General features: G+C 33.0%; 1 protein-coding gene across 4 annotated transcripts in view; it reads left to right on the forward strand.

Moving 5' to 3' along the window:
• Positions 1–23,682, forward strand: part of LOC142232230 (uncharacterized) — a 129,957-nt gene that overhangs the window by 86,910 nt on the left and 19,365 nt on the right. For 3 of the 4 annotated variants that reach the window (XM_075302967.1, XM_075302964.1, XM_075302966.1), the window contains exon 3: positions 1,475–1,591. The gene's annotated coding sequence lies outside the window, so the exon portion shown is untranslated. The remainder of the gene's footprint in view (positions 1–1,474; positions 1,592–23,682) is intronic. The other variant, XM_075302965.1, reaches the window with a different exon arrangement.

Consider the following 23,682-nt stretch of genomic DNA (forward strand, 5'->3'; position numbering starts at 1 on the left):
AATCAGCTCAGATGTAGATATAGCTCCCATAACATATATATATATATTTCGCCCGATATGAACTTATATGGCCCCAGAAGCCTTACTTTTAGCCTTATTTGCTCTAAATGTTGTACCAGCAGTACAACTAGTAGCATCTTCAAGTGTGCTAAATTTGCTTGAAATCGGTTCTTATTTAGGTATAGCTCCCATATTTAACATATGTATATATAAAATTTTGACAAAATTTTCTAAAGAAATAAAAATTTGAAAAATTTTGTCAAAATTTTAGTTTTAGAGAAAATTTTGTCAAAATTTTGTTTCTATAGATTTTTTTTTTTCAAAATTTTATTTCTTTAGAAATTTTTTTTTCAAAATTTTATTTCTTTAGAACTTTTTTTTCAAAATTTTATTTCCTTAGAAAATTTTGTCAAAATTTTATATCTTTAGAAAATTTTGTCAAAATTTTATTTCTATAGAAAATTTTGTCAAAAAATTTTCTATAGAAACAAAATTTTGACAAAATTTTCTATAGGAATAAAATTTTGTCAATATTTGCTATATCAATAAAATTTTGACAAAATTTGGTATGGAAATAAAATGTTGACAAAAGTTTCTATCGATATAAAATTTTGCAAAATAAGATTTTTTTATTTGGTTGATTTTTGGTAAAATTGTCTACAATTTTTGGTAGATTATTTTTAGCCCTAGTGACAACAGTGTTCCTGAATCGGTATAGGCATATCGGTCCGTCTGTACGTGAACAAATTTTTGTAATCAATGTCCAGGCCGCAATTTTAGTCCGATCGACTTCAAAGTTGGCACAAATTTCTGTTTTTGGGTCAGAATAGAACCCCATTGATTTTGGAAGAAATCAGCTCAGATGTAGATATAGCTCCCATATATATCTTTCGCCCGATATGAACTTATATGGCCCCAGAAGCCATAGTTTTAGCCTTATTTGCTCTAAATGTTGTACCAGCAGTACAATTAGTAGCATCTTCAAGTGTGCTGAGTTTGCTTGAAATCGGTTCTTATTTAGGTATAGCTCCTATTTTTATGTTCTTCCGAATTGGGTTAATACGTCCAAAATACCCAAATTTGTCTTGTAAAAACGCCACTGCTAATTCGAAAACTTATAGAAATGAATCAAAATCAAATTTTCCTATACCTCTAATACATATTTATTGACCGACAAATCATAAATGTACTTTTACGAAGTTGCATAAAAATGGCTTTAGATTTAAAATTTTCCATATTTTTTCTAATAACATAGTGTTTCTCCCCAAGGCATTAGGTGATTTAAATTTTAAGCTAGGAGATTTTGTATAAGTTTAACAAATTTTGGGAATATAAACCTTTATATATAGAACCCAAGAAATTTGAAGTATTTGCTATGGTATATAGACAAAAGCCTTCTTTTAGTGTACACTCTTTATTATCGTCATTAATCATTAATATGTAATCATTGTTTTTTTTTTATTTTTATTTTCAGATTACTTGGAATTGTAAGTAACCAACTGCAGACATGAACGCAATACGAAAAACCCTTCCATGAACTAAATTAACAACATCCAACGAACATTTCTAACACTTCATCTTAACAAATAGGGTAAGTCATCACATTTAAATCAAATATTAGGGCAAAGAATAGCAATAGCAAAGAAAATTACACAAAAAATTATTTTTGTATTTGTTAATTATTCCGAAACATAATGAATTTTTTTTATTGGTAAAGTTGTCTTATTGAAGGCAAATAAATCGTTTTTTTCTTATTGCCACGTTTGTCACCAACGAACTTTTTTTAGGCAGAAGGAACCAACTTTTGCAACAAAACCTTGTTGGTTTATAAGTTCGTTTCTCCATTTTGGAACTTCAGTGGCTTCGTTCCAAGCTCATATTCTTACCCACCACCATAGAATCGTGATGTGAAAGGGTTCCAACTTCAGACTATATACGATATAACCATATCTACACTGAAAAAAACTATTGTCGTGAGGCTTCGCAGTTCCCCGCTATGCTCCTATGGCCAGGCAACCAAATTAGGTGAATATTGTACTGCTCAGCCATCTCGTTGAGAGATTTGCGGCAGTCGATGGCAGTTTTCGAGTTAAGGAACACAGAGTCCAAGGATTGTATTGCAGGTTGACTGTCTGAGTAACATATATATTAATACCAACATTTTTTGGAACATTACTTCTCAGCCAATTCACCGCCTCTCTTATTGCTAATATTTTAGCCTGAAAAACACTACAGTGATTAGATAATCTTTTCGCTATTCAAAGTTCCAGATCTTTAGAATATACTCCGAAACCCACTTGTCCATCCAATTTGGAGCCATCAGTGTAGAAATCTATATATCTTTTATTTCCCGGGGTCTGTGTACACCACGCCTCACTGTTGGGAATTAGAGTTTCAAACTTTTTGTCGAAAAGTGATTTCGCCAGAGTGTAATCCACTACGTTTGGCACATCTGGCATTATTTTGAGGACCGAACTGTGACCGTACATTTTTTGCGACCATAAAGGCAATAGATGCAGCATGACATAAAGGGAATCCGTTCCTGTCTTACTGAATCCGCCTGAGATACACAAGCACGCCATACGCTGAAATTTATCTAAACCTGTCGGTTGTTGAAGTGCCGGCCACCAGACTACACAGAAAAAAATTTCACCAAAAATTTTCCAATTAAATTTTTAATTGAGTTTTAAAAAATATTCAATTAAAAATTTTATTGATTCAACAAATTTTTTAATTAATACAAAAATCAATCACAACAATTAATAGTATCAATTAATTTTTTAATTGGATCAACTAATTTTTTAATTGACCTCCAATTAATTTTTTAATTCAATCATTTCTGTGATTGAAGACATTTCAATTGGATCAATTAATTGGATCAATTAATTTCGTGATTGAATCAGAAATTTTTTTTTGTGTGTACAACACCATAAACACTGCCGTGTATAGCCAGTCCACCTAGAATTCTACATATTTTAAAAAAGCCGCTACGACGAAGAGTTTTCAAAGGAACTATTACATTTAATTCTTGGTGATGGGTATATTTACACTGAAAAAAATATTGTCGTGAGGTCAAAGATTTCATGTCTTGAAAATACGAATGCAAATTTTGCTTAGCATAGAAGACACATTTCACTAATATAAAGATTTTTTCCTTATCCAAAAGTCGATAAACGTTTCAATGAAGTCGTATTGTCCTTAAAATAAGTGATTTGGCTTGAAAATGGGTATCATAATATGAAAGAAAAAAATGTTGGCCTAAGGTTAACTTGACTTTAATAATTCAGAAAAATTCTTTAAAATTAATGAAATTGTCTTTAAATTTATTGTCTTTTTGCATCTTGACTACAAAGCAAAATATCATTCAAAAATAGGACATGTTTTCTAACACTTTATTTTAAAGACGTTTTTTACTTGAAACATAGCATAATTTCTACTGAAAGTCGAGTCTGAATTTGAAAAATAAAGTTAGGTTAGGTTAGGTTAGGTGGCAGCCCGATGTATCAGGCTCACTTAGACTATTCAGTCCATTGTGATACCACATTGGTAAACTTCGTCGTTAACTCGTTTTAAAGAACTTTGATAGCACATGAAGAAAAAAAGCTGAAAAAACGAAAAATTTAAATTTGCTTCCTAGAAGCAAGTACGCAAAACCCAAATTTAAAAGATAATTGTGTCTTAAAAGTGTCATTACTTGTATTCTCCGCTTCTTTGGCTCGGAATCAATACAAAAATTTTTAGAGTAACGACAAAATCTTTGGAACCGGGCATGCTTTTTTTCAGTGTACTTCGGAGTATCTGTTGTAGAGGGGAGCCACCGTGGTGCAATGGTTAGCATGCCCGCCTTGCATACACAAGGTCGTGGGTTCGATTCCTGCTACTACCGAACACCAAAAAGTTTTTCAGCGGTGGATTATCCCACCTCAGTAATGCTGGTGACATTTCTGAGGGTTTCAAAGCTTCTCAAAGTGGTTTCACTGGAATGTGGAACGCCGTTCGGACTCGGCTATAAAAAGGAGGTCCCTTGTCATTGAGCTTAACATAGAATCGGGCAGCACTCAGTGATAAGAGAGAAGTTCACCACTGTGGTATCACAATGGACTGAATAGTCTAAGTGAGCTTGATACATCGGGCTGCCACATAACCTAACCTAACCTATCTGTTGTAGAGCAGAGCGAAGAGTCGACTTCGGCATACGGCCAAAAATCGATATCGACTTGAAACTTGGCATTGATGTAGGTCGGATGGTATTGCAAATGGGCCATATCGGACCACTTTTACGTATAGCCCCCATATAAACCGACAACCAGACTTGGCTTGCAGAGCCTCTTAGAGAAGCAAATTTCATCTGATCCGGTTGAAATTTGGTACGTTGTGTTTATATAAGGACTCTAAGACCCATGCAAAAATTTGTCCTTATCGATCCATATTTATATATAGCCCCTATATAAACAGATCTCCAGATTTTGCTTTCGAATCGTCTAGGAGGACCAGAATTCATCCGATCCGGTTGAAGTTTGATACGTGTGCTAGTATATGGTTTCTAACAACCATGCACAAATTGTTTTATATCGGTCCATAATTATGGACTTTGAGGAGCAAATTTCATCCGATCCAGTTGAAATTTGGTACGTGATGCTTCGGTCGAGCTCTAATCTGCTACCAAATATTATGAAATTTGATTTAATCCAAATTTCTTTATTTTATAGAATTTTTTCCTTAATATGGTGTAAACTAATATTCTAAAATCTACACTCAAAAAAAAATTTACTTGGATCCAAAGATTTTGACCTTCCTTTAAGGATTTTGGTATTGATTCCGAGGCAAAGATGCGGCTTCTTTAAAATAAAGACATTTTTAGGGACCTCCCTGGCTTTAAATCTATGATCGATAAAATTAAAATTGGATACAGATCTCATTCATCGAATTTTTATTCTCTGTTTGCGATATATTAAAGGTATTCATGTACAAACAAATTCCAGTTTCAAAATCCAAATTATGCCAAGTACTTCAAAGTAAAAACTGTTTTCTTAATGCTAAAAAAACTTTAAACCAAAGATGCAAATCCTTAAAATACGTCTTAGCCTATATTTGAAGCATTTTTATCTTAAATTTAAAAATTCAATATGTCAGTTGAGTTAAAGACGATTTCTTTAAATTAAAAATGTTTTTCTTTATTTTAAAGAACATTTGCCTTACTTCAAAGATCTACAACTTCAACAGAGGGACGCAAAATTTCAAGATTTGTGTCCCAAATTTAATGAAAAAAAATTTTGAAGCAAGGATTATAAACTTTCTTTTAATTAAAATGTCATTATTTTAAAGAATTTTGTCCTTACTTAGCATTGCGTAAATTTCGAGTCCTAAAATTTTAGTAGCATAATCTTCCATATTAGGTCAATATTTTTTTCAGTGTAGATTGAATTTGCTACCAAATGAAATTTGATTTAATCCAAATTTCTTTATTTTATAGAATTTTTTCCTTAATATGGTGTAAATTAATGTCCTAAAATCTAGATTGAATTGGTAGATTTTTTTTTAATAATCCTTCCTATATCCGCAAACTCCAGTTAGAAATTTAATTGGCAAAAATTGATCCATTAAAATTAACCCGCCTACGGTTTGTTAACTGACAGTTAAAGTCTTACGAAGCTGCATGAAAATTACCACAAGTGTAAGTGAATTTAATATTTCGGCAGAATACTGTTCCATTACTTATGGAATTATAGACCAAGTTATATTTATTTGCTACTCTTTATGATATAATAATTAATCGCGTACATATATTGGCCCGTCTGCCTTGCATGCATCCATGTTCGACAACAAAAAAAACGAACAAACAAAAAAATAATCGAACACGTTCTCCTTGAACTGGAATCATTTTTTTTTAAGGGTATTCAAGTGAACTTCTGTTTCACATCTCTCATGACACCCGGTCTGGTCTCATCACCATCACCATTATCATCAACATCGTCGGCGTCACTCTTGAAATTCAAGGGAAAAAGGTAAAGGCTGGGTAGCGAGCTAACTACTGATGGGTTTTCTTGACATTACAACACCCCTTCAGCCATTGAACAAAGCCAAACAAGAGTGGAGTTACCTCCATTCATTCGTTATTGTAGAATGGTAATAACGCCAACAGCATTTTTAACACGGACAGCTAAAACTGCGCAGACCAGACTAGCTTAGCTCCATTGAAGAAATATCATGGTGCGCTAATAAATATCGACATATATTCGTAACAAATTGCGCGCCTATAGAAAGGTGAACAAAACCAAACAAAATAGATTTGTGTGGCACAATGATGGTATAGAGGAGTAGGTGATGCCCCCCCCCCCCCCTCCTTGCCAAGTGTGTACTCCCCTTTTAAAGTGACCCGTCTATAAGCCAGCAATGTCTTGGGATCCAATGATCGAATGTAACAAGCGGGAAAGTCTTTACCTTTACTGGGATTTAGTTGGAATTGTAAAACATTTTTGTTTTTTTTTTTGTCGGATTGGGATGTTGAGGTCGATGGTGATTCCCAATGATGAAGTGGTGTTGTTTGAGGCCAATTGGAAAAAGTCATGATGCTGAATATTGTGGACTTGAAATGAATGGCGTGGCAATAGTGACTATGATGATATTGGTCTCATCTTGTCTTTCTTAGCATTTTGGCCTATTATGGGTCTGGTTACTTGCTTGGTAGTGGTGTTAATTAATTTGATTTTGACAAGCCTGATGATGATGATGGTACTGCTGACGATATTGTCTCGCAGTTGTTGTTGTGGCCTGGCATTTTGGGTGTTTTTTTGTGCAGCCTTCGATAAAAGTGTGAAATGCCATTGAGGTCTCTGGCGGTCTTTAGTTTGAGGTGTCCCCCACCCTGCCCATTCATACCCATCCATAGACCTTTGTACATTGTCTTTGTTCGCGGTACCCCCTTTTAGTAGCTTACACTTGCACACTTGGCTGGTGGACAGACTAGGCTCATATGTGAGTGAGTGAATGAATGATTTTCTTCTTCTTCTTCTTTAACTTTCACTATTCGAAAAAGTATGAGTATGACTACAACAAAGACAGCCAGAAAAAAAAGCCCAGAAAGTCAGCAACAGCGCAAAAAGACAATGAAGTCAAAGATGCTGATAATGTTGAACCAAGCGCGCACTTTTGCATCGAAATGTTGTAGCAGACATGTATGGGTTACTTTGAGCGGTAATACCCGCCTTAGATGTTCCCAAGATTTTATCCAAATCGACCATCGCCAATCCTTGCTTCCATAGGATGGACGAGAGGAAGAGAGAGCGAGAGGAGAATGCTTATACGGACGTTTGTTTTGCAACAAGTCGGATACTTTGGACTTTCTACTTATAGATGGATGGTTGTTCCATGGATGGATTGGTGGATGGATGGGTAAGTCCACACCAGCATCGAAAATAGTCATCCAACAAGTACAACCTGACTGAACGTGTATATAAGGGGAGCAAGCACCTTACGGTGGGTCGTCTAGATTAGAGGAAATTTTCGCTATACTCTCATGAAAGGTATGGAGTACTCAAGCGAAGGATGTAACATTCCAAAGGGAGCCACCGTGGTGCAATGGTTAGCATGCCCGCCAAGGTAGTGGGTTCGATTCCTGCTTCGACCGAACACCAAAACACCAGCGGTGGATTATCCCACCTTAGTAATGCTGGTGACATTTCTGAGGGGTTCAAAGCTTCTCTAAGTGGTTTCACTGCAATGTGGAACGCCGTTCAGACTCGGCTATAAAAAGGAGGTCCCTTGTCATTGAGCTTAACATGGAATCGGGCAGCACTCAGTTAAGAGAGAAGTTCACCAATGTGGTATCACAATGGACTGAATAGCCTAAGTGAGCCTGATACATCGGGCTGCCATCTAACCTAACCTAACATTCCAAAGGAGAAAGCTAGAAAAATTAAAAAAGAAATTCTTTTCATGAGTCGAATGGAGCATGTCCGTCCATCCGTATGTCTGGTTTTTTGGTTTTCCTATTACCGGTTGCCCTTTACTTCCCTTGTTAATACTGAAAATTTTCTTCCAAACAAAAAGTTCTGGAACTTCCGAAAATTAGTATTTATGTTTTTCCAGAGAATAACTTCGAACATTACCATTTTTAGTACGTCCAGAGAAGCTCTTTCCAAGTTTTTTACTGTCTCTGAAGTTGTTAAGGACACGTCTTAAAAAAATTACTATCGATTATAAGCAAACGAAACTATTTTTAGTAGAAAATTCAAAAATTTTAAAAAGTAAAATTTATATTTTTGTCGGCAATCTGTTCCATTTACTGCCATTTCCATGTAGCTCCGTTAGGCTTTAATATCTTCTCTTCAGCTAACTTTAACTGAAAAATTTCCAGTAGTTAAACTCCTAACTGGTATATGGAATATATAGACATGATAACAGATATGTCTCTAGTGCGCTTTAAAAGTTCGTTAGCTAACGTAGCACTAACGGAGCTTCATGAAAATTGGGGTTATTTATTTATTATATTTAAATTTTTTTTAGAAACGAAATGAGCATTGTATAGGTTAGGTTAGGTTCTTCCAAAGGCACAACTTTAAAAGCACTCCCAATGATGTTCTTTATTTTAACTACCCAGGAAGTTCTTTTAATTCAATTTTTTATAACTTGGTTTTTTCATACTTTTACGGCCATTTTCATGTAGCTCTGTTAGGTTTTAACTCCCAGTTAACAGAAAGTAAACTCGAAATATCTTCTCTCCGGTTAACTTTAACTGAGAATTTTTCAGCAGTTAAGATCCTAACTGACATATGGAATATATAAGCAAGATGTCAGATATGTCCGTAGTACGGATGAAAAGTTCGTTAGCTAACGTTAGCAAATGGATAATTTTAACTTTTTTTGTTTCAAATAGGGTAATACCAGAGTAAGAATTCATAAAATGGTACAAATCATTTAAATTTTGTCGACAAAAATGATAAATCCAATCTGTAAAAATTGTGAATTTTTGAAAATATTTGAGGTCAAGCGTTTCCGACAAGCGTTAGAATTCATTAAAAATTATAAAAAAATTATAAATAATATTTATTTGACAAAATTTCAAAGAATTTTTTAATTTACATCCAAAAACACCAAAAAAGTTTTTCAGCGATGAATTACCACCCCTCGGTAAATCAACTCAAACCAAAATTACACCTTGATAGTCCAAGGGAAGTATACCCGACCCAAATACTTAGTTCTATTGATCTGATCGTGCGAAAAGGTCCTCTGGGACCTTGTACTGAAGTTCCAAGAAATCGTTTATAAATGCACTATCTTTTCCCTTGTTTTGTTTGAAAACATATCTGAAACGGAAACAGAAACACATATAGACATCAATGAAGAAATCAGTGATGACAACGATCATCACTGAAGACGAAGAAACTGATACTCAGCAACCGATATGAACCAATTTCCGCATGGTAATTAGAGGACCAAATTCCATCTGAAGCAGACGAAATTTAAGGCTTCAAAAGTCAATCGATTTATATGGGGCTTATATATAATTATGGTCCAATGTGAACCAAAGGCTACGTAGGTCCAATTTAGGCATGCTAGATTTGCCAGCAAGATAACATCACATATCGACAAAATTTGTACAATATTTATTCCCAATAGTAAAGCGTGATGTATGTTATACGGGCTCATGGGAACAAAGTTAACATCTAATCGTTGTAGAAATGTGGTGGAAAATTGGCTGAACAACATGAGCAATGTCTCCTGAGCAATTCAATATATCGCTAACACAGCCACTGAAGTCAAATCCTTTAAAATAATTAAGTATTCCAATTTAACATAGTTCGAAAAATTAAAGCAAAATAGAATTAAATTAAAGGAATTTAAATAAAATCTCCCTCAAATTAGCAATTACATTTAATTGTTCTACACAGAAAAAAATATCACCAAAATATTCCCAATTTAAAAAGTTGATTGAAGTTGAAAACTTTTTAAAAAATTAATTGATACTAATAACCTTTAATCGAACTAGCAACATTAACCCCCATTTTCAGGAAGCTCCGTTAGTGCTACGTTAGCTAACGAACTTTTAAACCGTACTATGGTCATGCCTGTCATCTTGTCTACATATTCCATATGCCAGTTAGGAACTTAATATATATATATCTATATCTATATCTATATCTAAATCTGAACCGATTTCTTCCAAAATCAATAGGGTTCTATTCTGACCCAAATTAGGAACATGTGCCAAATTTTAAGGCGATTGGACTTAAATTGCGACCTAGACTTTGATCACAAAAATGTGTTCACAGACAGAGGGACGGACGGACAGACGGACATGGTTATATCGACTCAGGGACCCACCTGAGCATTATTGCCAACGACACCATGTGTCTATCTCGTCTCCTTCTATGTGTTACAAACGTATGCACTAACTTATAATACCCTGTTCCACAGTGTGGCGCAGGGTATAAAAAGTGATGAACATTTTTTTAAATTTTTAATTAAAAATTTATTTCTAACAATTAATTGTTAATCAAACTAAAAACTCTAAGCCAATTCAGAAAGTAATTGAAAATAGTTGAGTTTTGCAATCAACATCAATTAAATGTTTAATTGAATCAATTAAAAAATTAATTGAAATTTGCTAATGAAATCAATTAATTTTTTAATCAATAATTTCTTCTATGCCCAATTAAAACTGTGGGTTTCCTTTGAAATTTCAGGAGGGCTTGAGGACTTGAGGACACAACCCGAAGATAAATTTAAAGATTTCACCTATGAGGACTATATCAGATTCTGGATTTATAAGAACCATTTTTGTTTGAGGTTTAGAGGAATCATTAACATCTCTTGTAAGTGTGCAAGAAAATTATAAAATAACGTCTTGATTTGAAATCTTAAATCTGTAGAAGTAAAATCTGGAAATTTTACATTGAGTTTCAAACAATTTTCATGATCAGTGCGCCTTCTACACCCTCAAGAAGTGAAGTCGGTCTATATGGAGGCATTACCAAATGGACCGATAAAAACTTAATCCGATACACGTTTTTGTGAGCCTAAAATACCAGAATATTTACAATTTCAGGCATATCAGATAAAAACTACGGTTTCTAGAAACCCAAGGAGTTAAATCGGGAGATCGTTCTTATGGGGGCTATACTAAAATATGGACCGATACGCACCATTTTCGGCACACCTCTTTGTGACCCGAAAATACCTCTAGATTTCCAATTTCAGGCAAATAGGATAAAAACTTCGGATTCTAGAAGCCCAAGAAGTAAAATTGGGTAATCGGTCTATATGGGGGCTATACCAAAATATGGATCGATACTCACCATTTTCGGCACACCTCTTTATGGTCCTAAAATACCTCTAGATTTCCAATTTCAGACAAATTGGATAAAAACTACGGTTTCCCAAGACCCCAAATCGGGAGATCGATCTATATGGGGGCTATCCCAAAATATGGACCGATACTCACAATTTTTGGCACACGTATTTGTGGTCCTACAATACCTCTAGATTTCCAATTTCAGGTAAATTGAATAAAAACTGCGGTTTCTATAAGCCCAAGAAGTAAAATCGGGAGATCGGTCTATATGGGGGCTATACCAAAATATGGACCGATACTCACAATTTTTGGCACACATATTTGTGGTCCTACAATACCTCTAGATTTCCAATTTCAGATAAATTGAATAAAAACTGCGGTTTCTATAAGCCCAAGAAGTAAAATCGGGAGATCGGTCTATATGGGGGCTATAACAAAATATGGACCGATACTCACAATTTTTGGCACACGTATTTGTGGTCCTACAATACCTCTAGATTTCCAATTTCAGGTAAATTGAATAAAAACTGCGTTTTCTATAAGCCCAAGAAGTAAAATCGGGAGATCGGTCTATATGGAGGCTATACCAAAATATGGACCGATACTCACAATTTTTGGCACACGTATTTGTGGTCCTACAATACCTCTAGATATCAAATTTCAGGTAAATTGAATGAAAACTGCGGTTTCTATAAGCCCAAGAAGTAAAATCGGGAGATCGGTCTATATGGGGGCTATACCAAAACGTGGACCGATACTCACCATTTTTGGCACATCTCTTTATGGTCATAAAATACCTCTAGATTTCAAATTTCAGGCAAATTGGATAAAAATTACGATTTCTATAAGCCCAAGACCCCAAATCGGGAGGTCGGTTTATATGGGGACTATATCAAAACCTGGACCGATATAGCCCATCTTCGAACTTGACCTGCCTGCAGACAAAAGACGAGCTTGTGCAAAATTTCAGCACGATTGCTTCATTATTGAAGTCTGTAGCGTGATTACAACAGACAGACAGACAGACAGACAGACAGACAGACGGACAGACGGACATCGTTATATCGTCTTAGAATTTCTCCCTGATCAAGAATATATATACTTTATATAGTCGGAAATCGATATTTCGATGCGTTACAAACGGAATGACAAACTTATTATACCCCCGTCACCATTCTATGGTGGTGGGTATAATTAATTGGAACAATTAATTTCGTGATTGAAACAGATTTTTTTTGTGTACAAAAAATCACTTTTTTTCCTTCTGGCAGATAACCAACCAAGACAAAAAATAACCAGAATTTATTTTTTTTTTGTCAAAGAAAGACTTTGTTTTTGGTATTTTTTAAATGCATATATTCCATACAAAAGGTCATGGGTTCAAAACCCCCAAAAAATTAAGAGTGTGGTCCTTGAATTATTATATTTAAATGATATTTCTCGATAATATTATGCTAAACAATCCTTCATAAAATCCTTGAGAAACATTATTCCGTCCCAGCCTGCTCTTTAGTCACCCTTGACAGTCATACTACCCTCCTTTCTTGCTTATTCATATTTGCTTGAAATTTTCATACAACATAAATTCTCGACCCATCTTAATACACATTTCAAGCATCGGTAGTAGCAACAACAACTTGTTGCTACATACAAGCTATTAAATCAAAAACCAGGCAAAAGGTGGCGTTGCACATACTACAGACCAACAACCAAATAGCCGATCAACCTGTCCACAACAGAAACAAACACCAACAACAAGTTGATTGGTTTGTTGTTCAATTTACAACAAAACATAAAAGTTTTTTAATAATAAAAAGATTAAACAAAAAAAACATTGTTACAGGTGTGCTGGGACTAGCTCAGCGAGGCTATGTTTTGGTGATTGCTAGTGTTAACGCTCATAGCGAAATTAGCGAAAGTCATCATCATCATCGTCGAATATATGTTGGACTATATGGCAGCAAGGCTTAAATTTACACAAAAAAAGAAAGAAATAACCGAATAAAAAAGTGTCTACATAGAAATGAAATTAAATTTTACCTGATTTTTTAAACATTTATTTCTTGGTTATAGGTGATCATCAGCATGGGACCAAATTAAAAAAAAAAAAAACAAAAAAATCCGTCTGTCCGTCTGTATGTGTACGGTCTTAATGATTTCTTTCTTACATATTTGGCTAAAAGCCTCAAAAAGTCAACAATAATCCAGCAGAAATAATTTTTTTCTTTGTTTTTGTTGAAAATTGATTTCAAACTGTTATGGAATGAGAAGCAAAAACGTTTCTGGTTTCTTATTTCTATTTGGTGAATCGAGCGTAGGCTTGGCTTCTTACATTAATCACAATCGACCGCATTTTTAGAAATCGAAATTGAAATTCCTTCACACCGTTATGAGTGTGCGAAACTCAAAATACTATTGCCATCATATAATCACCCACGGATGCACTGTAATTTACTGTTTTTATAATCAGACTGTAAAAATAATTACAAACAATTCTCGAGATGTTTTTTGTGACATACTTCCTAAATGTTACCGCTAGAGTATACAATTATTCCGACAATTATGGTAATGTATGCTCATATATAGGCTGGGCCTGTCACAAAAGAGATGATTTCACTTGTATGATTAAGAGGTGATGCATTTCGTGTGACAATATGTATTTTTCCTACAGTGTTTACTGATCTATTAAAACATATCTTCCAACCTAAAGCTAATGCACACATCATTATTAGCTATATTTTATAAATGTCAATACTCCCTCTAAATGTTGGATACTTATTATTTTGTTATGTCAATTCTTTTGATTTTAATATCCCCATTAAAAAATGGGTTAAAATTTACATTTTAATAAAACACGGCTTTAAGCATTAAAAAAGTCGTACAAGCGAATATTACAGCACACATGATAACAGACGGCAATTCTTAAATGCAAATGCTCTACAATGAATTTAAGTGGGTATGGTTTGCCATTATCAATTCGCTTGTTAACAATAAACCACTGCATTATTGAAGCACACATGATAAAAAGTTACATTTTCTAAATGCGAAGTCTGCAGCAAAATTGGTAGCGTACACTATTTTTTAACATCAATTCGTTTGATTGCCATAATTCAATATTTTAACATAGCCGCTGAATAGATCTTTTGACACAGACGGCATATTTTTACCTCGATTTGTACAAATTTCGATATCTGGCTAGCTTAGGCAAATATCAATTATTCAGTCCATCGTGATAACACACGTATTGAATGAACTCTTCTCTTATTAACGATTGTATGCTTTAGCTCAATGCAGAGAATGAAGCCGACGAGTTTCCAGTCGACGCCGCCCCCCGAATATATTGACTCATCTCGATTCAAATTTAGCCGCCAATTAATCAAAAATATTGATTTAAAAATTCACTAATATCTGTTGTATTTTTGCCAAAATTTTGAACCTTCAACCCACAATCAATCAATGTCAAGCTGCTATGATAATTGTGTACAAATTTAGCACAGAACACAATCAATCAATGTCAAGCTGCTATGATAATTGTGTACAAATTTAGCACAGAACATATCACTTGTATGATAAAGAGGTGATGCATTTCGTGTGACAATATGTATTTTTCCTACAGTGTTTACTGATCTATTAAAACATATCATCCAACCTAAAGCTAATGCACACATCATTATTAGCTATATTTTATAAATTTCAATACTCCCTCTAAATGTTGGATGCTTATTATTTTGCTATGTCAATTCGTTTGGTTTTAATATCCCCATTAAAAGATAAGTTAAAATTTACATTTGAATAAAACACGGCTTTAAGCATTAAAATAAGTCTTACAAGCGAATATTACAGCACTCATGATAACAGACGGCAATTCTTAAATGCAAATGCTCTACAATGAATTTAAGTGGACATGGTTTGGCATTATCAATTCGCTTGTTAACAATAACCCACTGTATTATTGATGCACACATAATAAAAAGATAAATTTTCTAAATGCAAAGAATGCAGCAAAATTAGTGGTGTACACTATTTTGTAACATCAATTTGTTTGTTGGTCATAATTCAATATTTTAACATAGCCGCTGAATAGATCTTTTGACACAGAAGGCATATTTTTACCTCGATTTGTACAAATTTCGATATCTGGCTAGCTTAGGCAAATATCAATTATTCAGTCCATCGTGATAACACACGTATTGAATGAACTCTTCTCTTATTAACGATTGTATGCTTTAGCTCAATGCAGAGAATGAAGCCGACGAGTCGCGCCGCCGACCATGTTTTTCCAGTCGACGCCGCCCCCCGAATATATTGACTCATCTCGATTCAAATTTAGCCGCCCATTAATCAAAAATATTGATTTAAAAATTCACCAATATCTGTTGTATTTTTGCCAAAATTTTGAACCTTCAACCCACAATCAATCAATGTCAAGCTGCTATGATAATTGTGTACAAATTTAGCACAGAACATATCACTTGTATGATAAAGAGGTGATGCATTTCGTGTGACAATATGTATTTTTCCTACAGTGTTTACTGATCTATTAAAACATATCTTCCAACCTAAAGCTAATGCACACATCATTATTGGCTATATTTTATAAATGTCAATACTCCCTCTAAATGTTGGATGCTTATTATTTTGCTATGTCAATTCTTTTGATTTTAATATCCCCATTAAAAAATGGGTTAAAATTTACATTTGAATAAAACACGGCTTTAAGCATTAAAATAAGTCTTACAAGCGAATATTACAGCACACATGATAACAGACGGCAATTCTTAAATGCAAATGCTCTACAATGAATTTAAGTGGGCATGGTTTGGCATTATCAATTCGCTTTTTAACAATAACCCACTGTATTAGCCATTAAACCTCATATTGACGCACACATGGTACAAAGATACATTTTCTAAATGCGAAGACTGCAGAAAAATTAGTAGTGTACACTATTTTTTAACATCAATTCGTTGGATTGCCATAAAAATTTCAATTTCAATTCAATATTTTAACATAGACGCTGAATAATTTTTTTGTCAGAGAAGGCATATTTTTACTTCGATTATATTTTACTTTGATGGCCATAATTCAATATTTTAACATACCTTATTGGCAGAGAAGGTATATTTTTACCTCGATTTGTACACATTTCGATATCTTGCTAGCTTAGGTTAGATTGGTGGATATTCGTTATTTTAGGAAAATTTCAATTATTCAAACCATTGTGATAACACACATATTGAATGAACTCTTCTCTTATTAATGATTGTATGCTTTAGCACAATGCAGAGAATGAAGCCGACGAGTCGCGCCGCCAATTTTAGCCGCCGCTGACTATTTTGTTCCAGTCGACGCCGCCCCCCCGAATATATTAACTCATCCCGATTCAAATTTAGCCGCCAATTAATCAAAAATATTGATTTAAAAATTCACTAATATCTGTTGTATTTTTGCCAACATTTTGAACCTTCAACTTACAATCAATCAATGTCAAGCTGCTATGATAATTGTGTAAAAATTTAGCACAGAACATATCACCTGTATGATAAAGAGGTGATGCATTTCGTATGACAATATGTACTTCAATTTATCCTAGAGTTTACTAAATTATAAAAAAAATATATATATATATATATATATATATATATATATATATATATATATATATATATATATCTCCCAACCTAAATTGCACACATAATAATAAGCCACATTCTATAAATGGCAATACTCCAACAAATCTTTGGATGATCAAAGTTTTGCAATATCAATTCTTTTGATATTAATATCTCCATTCAAAGATAGGTTAAGGCTTACATTTTAATAAAACACGACATTAAGTATAAAAATAAGGCTAACAGCCGAAAATTACAGCACACATGACAACAGACTGCAATTCATAAATGCCAATGCTCTAGAATAAACTGGAGTGAGCATGATTTGATAATATCAATTCGCTTGATTTTAATAACTCACTAATATGCCTAAATGTATTGCTAATATTGTATATGCTATGTAATAAAGTCTTACGTAGTAAGGCGAAATATCTATAAATAAAAAAATAAACAATTACACTAGTTTACACTGAAAATGTATACTTGATGAGATCTGCTGAATTCGAAAAAAAGGTGTAAACATTTTTTATGGAACAGTTTTTGAGATATCCCGTTATTTTTAGTTTTTCGCTCTTTTTCCAATAAACAAATTATATTTCCAGTAAGAAATGAAATGTATTATATAAATGAAAGGTATTAAGATGACAAATAATTGTGTATAATTGTATCCGTGATAAGTTAAGTGGTTCAAAAAATATCGAAGCGAAAAAGCCAAATTTTCAAAAAAAAAATTTGCAAAGTACATTTTCCTCCAGAAAACTGTTCCATAAAAAATTTTTAATTTTTTTTTTGGAATTCAGCAGATCAAAATACATAAGAAAAGTTGCCTTCCATCAAGTGTACATGAAAAACATTTTTTTGTAAACTAGTGTTATCAATCGTAGATCTCGGGCTTGATATACGATTTTATTATTTAATTAGGTTAAAGTTACCATTTTAAACTGTCTTGCATTAATATAAATCTAATAACCTAAGATTGACGCACACAAAATAACAATTTACATTTTCTAAATGGAAACCCTACGGCAAAATTAGAGGAGAGCACCGTTTTCTAACATCAATTCGTTTGAAAGTCATAGTTATGAATTTTGTTTATATAGATTTTTGACCATATAGACCTTTTTGATGACAGAGAAAGCATGGTTTTTTAATCCGATTAGTTTAATCCGATGTGTTTCTTTACTTTAAGGAAAATTAGCCTTAGTTAAAAGACATGCGACTTTAACGAAGGGACGCAAATTTATAAAATTTGTGTTCCAAATTTAGTGAAAAAAATTTTTAAAGCAAAGATAATAAACTTTATTTTAATTAAAATTTCATTATTTGAAAGGAATTTGTCCTTAATATTTTGTAAATTTCGCTTCCTAAAATGTAGGTTGCGTAATCTTTAATATCAAGTAAATATTTTTTTCAGTGTATGGAGTCCCCATGGTGCAATGGTTAGTATAACAGTCTTGCATTCAGTCCCAGTTTCGACCCTCATCATTGAGCTAGTAATTTCAGACAATTTGGTTTACAATTTAAACTTCTACACGCAAAAAATTAAAAGATCTTTCCCTTATAACAGCCACCTCAAAGTATTTTTTCTTAATATAAAAAAAAACTTTAACTTTCTTTAGATCAAAAATGTTTTTCTTTATTTTAGAAGAAATTTGTCTTACTTCAAAGACATACGACCTTAACGGAGGGACGCAAATTTGAAAGGTTCGAGCCCTATTTTAATGAAAACAATTCTTAACGGAAATACTATGCACTTTTTTTAATTAAAATTTCTTTATTTTGGAAAAGTTTTTCTTAATTTTGAGTAAATTACGTATCCTAAAATTTAGGTTACATAATCTTTCATATAAGGTCAATATATTTATCAGTGAAGATGCTCTAGATGTACAATCGGTAGATCGCTCTATATGGGAACTATATCAAAAGGTGGGAGTAATACTGTGATATCATAGTCGATCATGGGATATCTATCGGCTTGAAACTTTGCATAAATACTCATTCTTGCATTATGATAGTAATAAAGGAACACAAGCTACGTTCCTCGATTTTACACTGAAAGAAACAATACTTCATATTAGGTATTTTTCTTTCAGATTATTGTGCTTCTCACTGTCTCTTTCTTCCTCCCTTAACTCATACATCCTTCGATTTAGTTCAATTCAATTAGTCAACAAATATTTCCCCATCATTTATGGACATACATTTCAAATATCTAATAATGATCAAAGAATGTCTACCAATGTGATGATGCCATCCATTCGCGCACCCATATCGCATCATTCCGTCTAAGGTGAATAGATAAAAAATCTTTGACTGCACTTGCACCATCTATGGCATAGACAACATTGTCAAGGAAATTGGTAGACAGCTCAACACTGTCGACAATTCTATTTTGGTCAATCTGCAATATAACCACTTTTCTTAACAAAATGACCAAAGCAACTTAGATGGTACATCACCAAATTCATCACTCTCCTTTTTCTGCCTTAAAAAAAAGGCTCATTATGTATGTGTACGTACTTCCGTGATGTTATGAAGATAGCCAATTCACATACCCAGAGTATGTATAGGAAATAAGCGAATAAACAAATTTAAAATTAAAATATAATGAGATAATTAAAATAAAAATTTTAAAATATCTGAGGTAAATTTTTCTCCGACATACTCGTAATGCCTATGATAGAAAGTTTTTCCCCCTTTTTAAGGGAAATAAAAAAATAAAAGCGATTAGCGATTATGCAAACAAAAGTGCACTCCAGAGAAAGTTGATTAGGATCCACAAATTATTGCCTTATTTAAGGTTTTCAGAACTGATTTGGAACTATCAGTATGCAAACAATCTAACTTCTACACAGAAAAAAATATCACCCACATTTTTCCAATTAAAAATTTAATTGAATTTCAAACGACATTCCATTCAAAATTTAATTGGTTCAAAAATTTTTTTAACTGAAACAAAAATCAATTGTATAAATTAATTGACTTTGGTGAATGATGCTATCATGTCTGTGATTGAAGACATTTCAATTAAAAATTAATTGGATCGATTAATTTCGTGATTGAAGGCAAAAAATATTTCTTTATATGTAATTAAATTTAGGAAACAGTTCTCATTTATCTAATTTATTTTTGAATTATCAGAAATCTAGGATCAAAGCAAACTTAAATCTAGGATCAGATCGGTAGATTTATGGAAATTTCTAATTTCTTTGCAAAAGAATATTCTGTACAATTTTTATACCCACCACCATAGAATGGTGACGGGGGTATAATAAGTTTGTCATTCCGTTTGTAACACATCGAAATATCGATTTCCGACTATATAAAGTATATATATTCTTGATCAGGGAGAAATTCTAAGACGATATAATGATGTCCGCCTGTCTGTCTGTCTGTTGTAATCACGTTACAGTCTTCAATAATGAAGCAATCGTGCTGAAGTTTTTCACAAACTCGTCTTTTGTCTGCAGGCAGGTCAAGTTCGAAGATGGGCTATATCGGTCCAGGTTTTGATATAGTCCCCATATAAACCGACCTCCCGATTTGGGGTCTTGGGCTTATAGAAATCGTAGTTTTTATCCAATTTGCCTGAAATTTGCAATCTAAAGGTATTTTCGGGTCATAAAGAGGTGTGCCGAAAACGGTGAGTATCGGTCCATATTTTAGTATAGCCCCCATAAGAACGATCTCCCGATTTAACTCCTTGGGTTTCTAGAAACCGTAGTTTTTATCTGATTTGCCTGAAATTGTAAATATTCTGGTATTTTAGGATTAAGTTTTTATCGGTCCATTTGGTAATGCCTCCATATAGACCGACTTCACTTCTTGAGGGTGTAGAAGGCGCACTGATCATGAAAATTGATTGAAACTCAATGTAAAATTTCCAGATTTTACTTCTACAGATTTAAGATTTCAAATCAAGACGTTATTTTATAATTTTCTTGCACACTTACAAGAGATGTTAATGATTCCTCTAAAACTCAAACAAAAATGGTTCTTATAAATCCAGAATCTTATATAGTCCTCATATGTGAAATCTTGAAATTTATCTTCGGGAAGTGTCCTCAAGCCCTCCTGAAATTTCAAAGGAAACCCTAATATTTGGTTCATGGTGGTGGGTATTTAAGATTCGGCCCGGCCGAACTTAGTGCTGTATATACTTGTTAGTCCTTACCTCAAACGAAGAAGGGTTATGATGACATCAAAAATATTTCAAGAGCACAATGATACTTTTTCACATGCAACATGTTAGATGTTTGTCGCAACCATATTATCTGTGTGTGTATCGGTTTGCCAGAAAAAAACTATTTTTGCAACCAAAATATTCCATGTAACCTGTGAAAAAGTAATATGATACTTTTAAAAAATATTTGACATAATCATATTCCCCATCTGCATAAAAAAAATATTTGTTAAAATTTTATTTCTTTAGAAAATGTTCTCAAAATTATTACTTTAGAAAATTTTTGTAAAAATTTTATTTGTATAGAAAATTTCGTCAAAAAAATGTTTTTTGTATAGAAAAGTTTGCCAAAATCTTATTTCTATCGAAAAAATTTATTTCTTTAGAAAATTTTGTCAAAAATGTTTGTCGCAACCATCTTATCTGTGTATGTATCGGTTTCAAAATTTTATTACTCTAGAAAATTTTTGTCAAAATTTTATTACTCTAGAAAATTTTGTCAAAAAATGTTTTTTGTATAGAAAAGTTTGCCAAAATCTTATTTCTATCGAAAAAAATTATTTCTTTAGAAAATTTTGTCAAAAATGTTTGTCGCAACCATGTTATCTGTGTATGTATCGGTTTGCGAGAAAAAAAACTATTTTTGCGACCAAAATATTCCATGTAACATGTGAAAAAGTAATATGATAGTTTTAAAGACTTTTTGAGATAATCATATTCCCCATCTGCATAAAAAAACATTTGTCAAAATTTTATTTCTTTAGAAAATGTTTTCACAATTATTTTGTCAAAATTGTTTTTCTATAAAAATTGAAGTACATCGTAGTTGGAAAGGAATATTTTGCAAAAGGGTGGTTAAAATTTCAAGGGCCAATGTTGATTTTGAATAAAACACAAACTAGTTAGGAAATTATTGCAATTGTATTTTATTACGATATATTGGTATTACTCAATTATGTATGGAACAAAATATCGGCCAAATGGGCGCCGCGACCTCGGTGGCACACCTCCATCCGATGGTCCAAATTTTCGATGACGCTGAGGCATAATGGAGGTTCTATGCCGTTAATGTGCCGAATTATCTCATCCTTTAGCTCTTGAATTGTTGCTGGCTTATCGACGTACACCTTTTCTTTCGAATAACCCCAAAGAAAAAAGTCCAACGGTGTCAAATCACATGATCTTGGCGGCCATTTGATATCGCCATAACGTGAGATAACACGCCATTGAATTTTTTGCGCAAAAGAGCCATTGTTTCGTTAGGTGTGTGGCAAGTGGCACCGTCCTGCTGAAACCACATATCGTCCACATCCATATCTTCCAATTCGGGCCATAAAAAGTTCGTTATCATCTCACGATAGTGAACACCATTCACAGTAACTGCCTAACCGGCCTCATTTTGGAAAAATACGGCCCGATGATGCCGCCAGCCCATAAACCGCACCAAACAGTCACTCTTTGTGGGTGCATTGGTTTTTCGACAATCACTCTTGGATTCTCATTCGCCCAAATGCGGCAATTCTGTTTATTGACTTTAGGTGTGGTTCACATTCAACATCGGCCCTTACAATTTAACCACCCTTTACCAATATATCAAAATTTCTACCAATCTACCAAACTGTAAAAAACTACCATTTTTAGTAGAATTCTAGGGCTAGTCCCTAGTATTTATGAGCTGAAAATATAATCTAAGACTTATTTTAAGGATTTGTATCTATGGTTTAAAGTTTTAGAATGAAGAAAACCCTTTTTACTTTGAAGTATCTGTTATAATACAGGAAAAAATTTTCACTAAAATTTTACCAATTAAATGATTCAACAAAATTGTTAATTGAATCAAAAATCTATCACAAAAAATAATAGTATCAATTAATTTTTTAATTGACTTTCAATTAATTTTTAATTGACTTTCAATTAATGTTTTTAAATTGATGCTATCATTTCTGTGATTGAAGACATTTCAATTAAAAATTAATTGGCTCAATTAATTTCGCGATTGAAGACAAAAAATATTTTTATGAGTAAATGTGGATTTTTAAACTGGAATGTGTTTGTACATGAATAGCTTTATTAATATACCACAAAAATACAATGAACATTCAATATTTAAGATTTGTATCAAAATTTAATCCTAGATTAAAGGTCTCTAAAAATGTCTTTATTATAAAGAAGCGAATATTTGGCTTCGCATCAATATCTTTGAGTGTAGAACCAAATCAGGACCAACCAAGTCAGGGGCAACCTTTTAAGAACCTCTCTCTTTTCGAGCATTCGAATCGCACAAACACTTTAAAATATATTGAACAATAAATGTATTTTAGTAAATCTGTACATACAATAAGATTTTAATATAAAGAACATATAAAAATTAATAAATTATATGGAAATTTAAAAATTGTGATAAACTGGCAATTTGCATCAATTATCCGAAGGGACTAAATACAATTTACCAAACCAATTGTATTGTAAAGTAACTCCAATAATTAACTTTTTCGTTTTCTTCAGCAAATTTCTCTATTTTCGACTTGGTGTATTACTTTAATTCTTCATCTATCATATTCTCACATCTATCAACTCCAATGGAATTAAAGCAC

This window comes from Haematobia irritans, chromosome 3 (genome assembly GCF_050003625.1).
Source record: "Haematobia irritans isolate KBUSLIRL chromosome 3, ASM5000362v1, whole genome shotgun sequence".
Taxonomy (NCBI): domain Eukaryota; kingdom Metazoa; phylum Arthropoda; class Insecta; order Diptera; family Muscidae; genus Haematobia; species Haematobia irritans.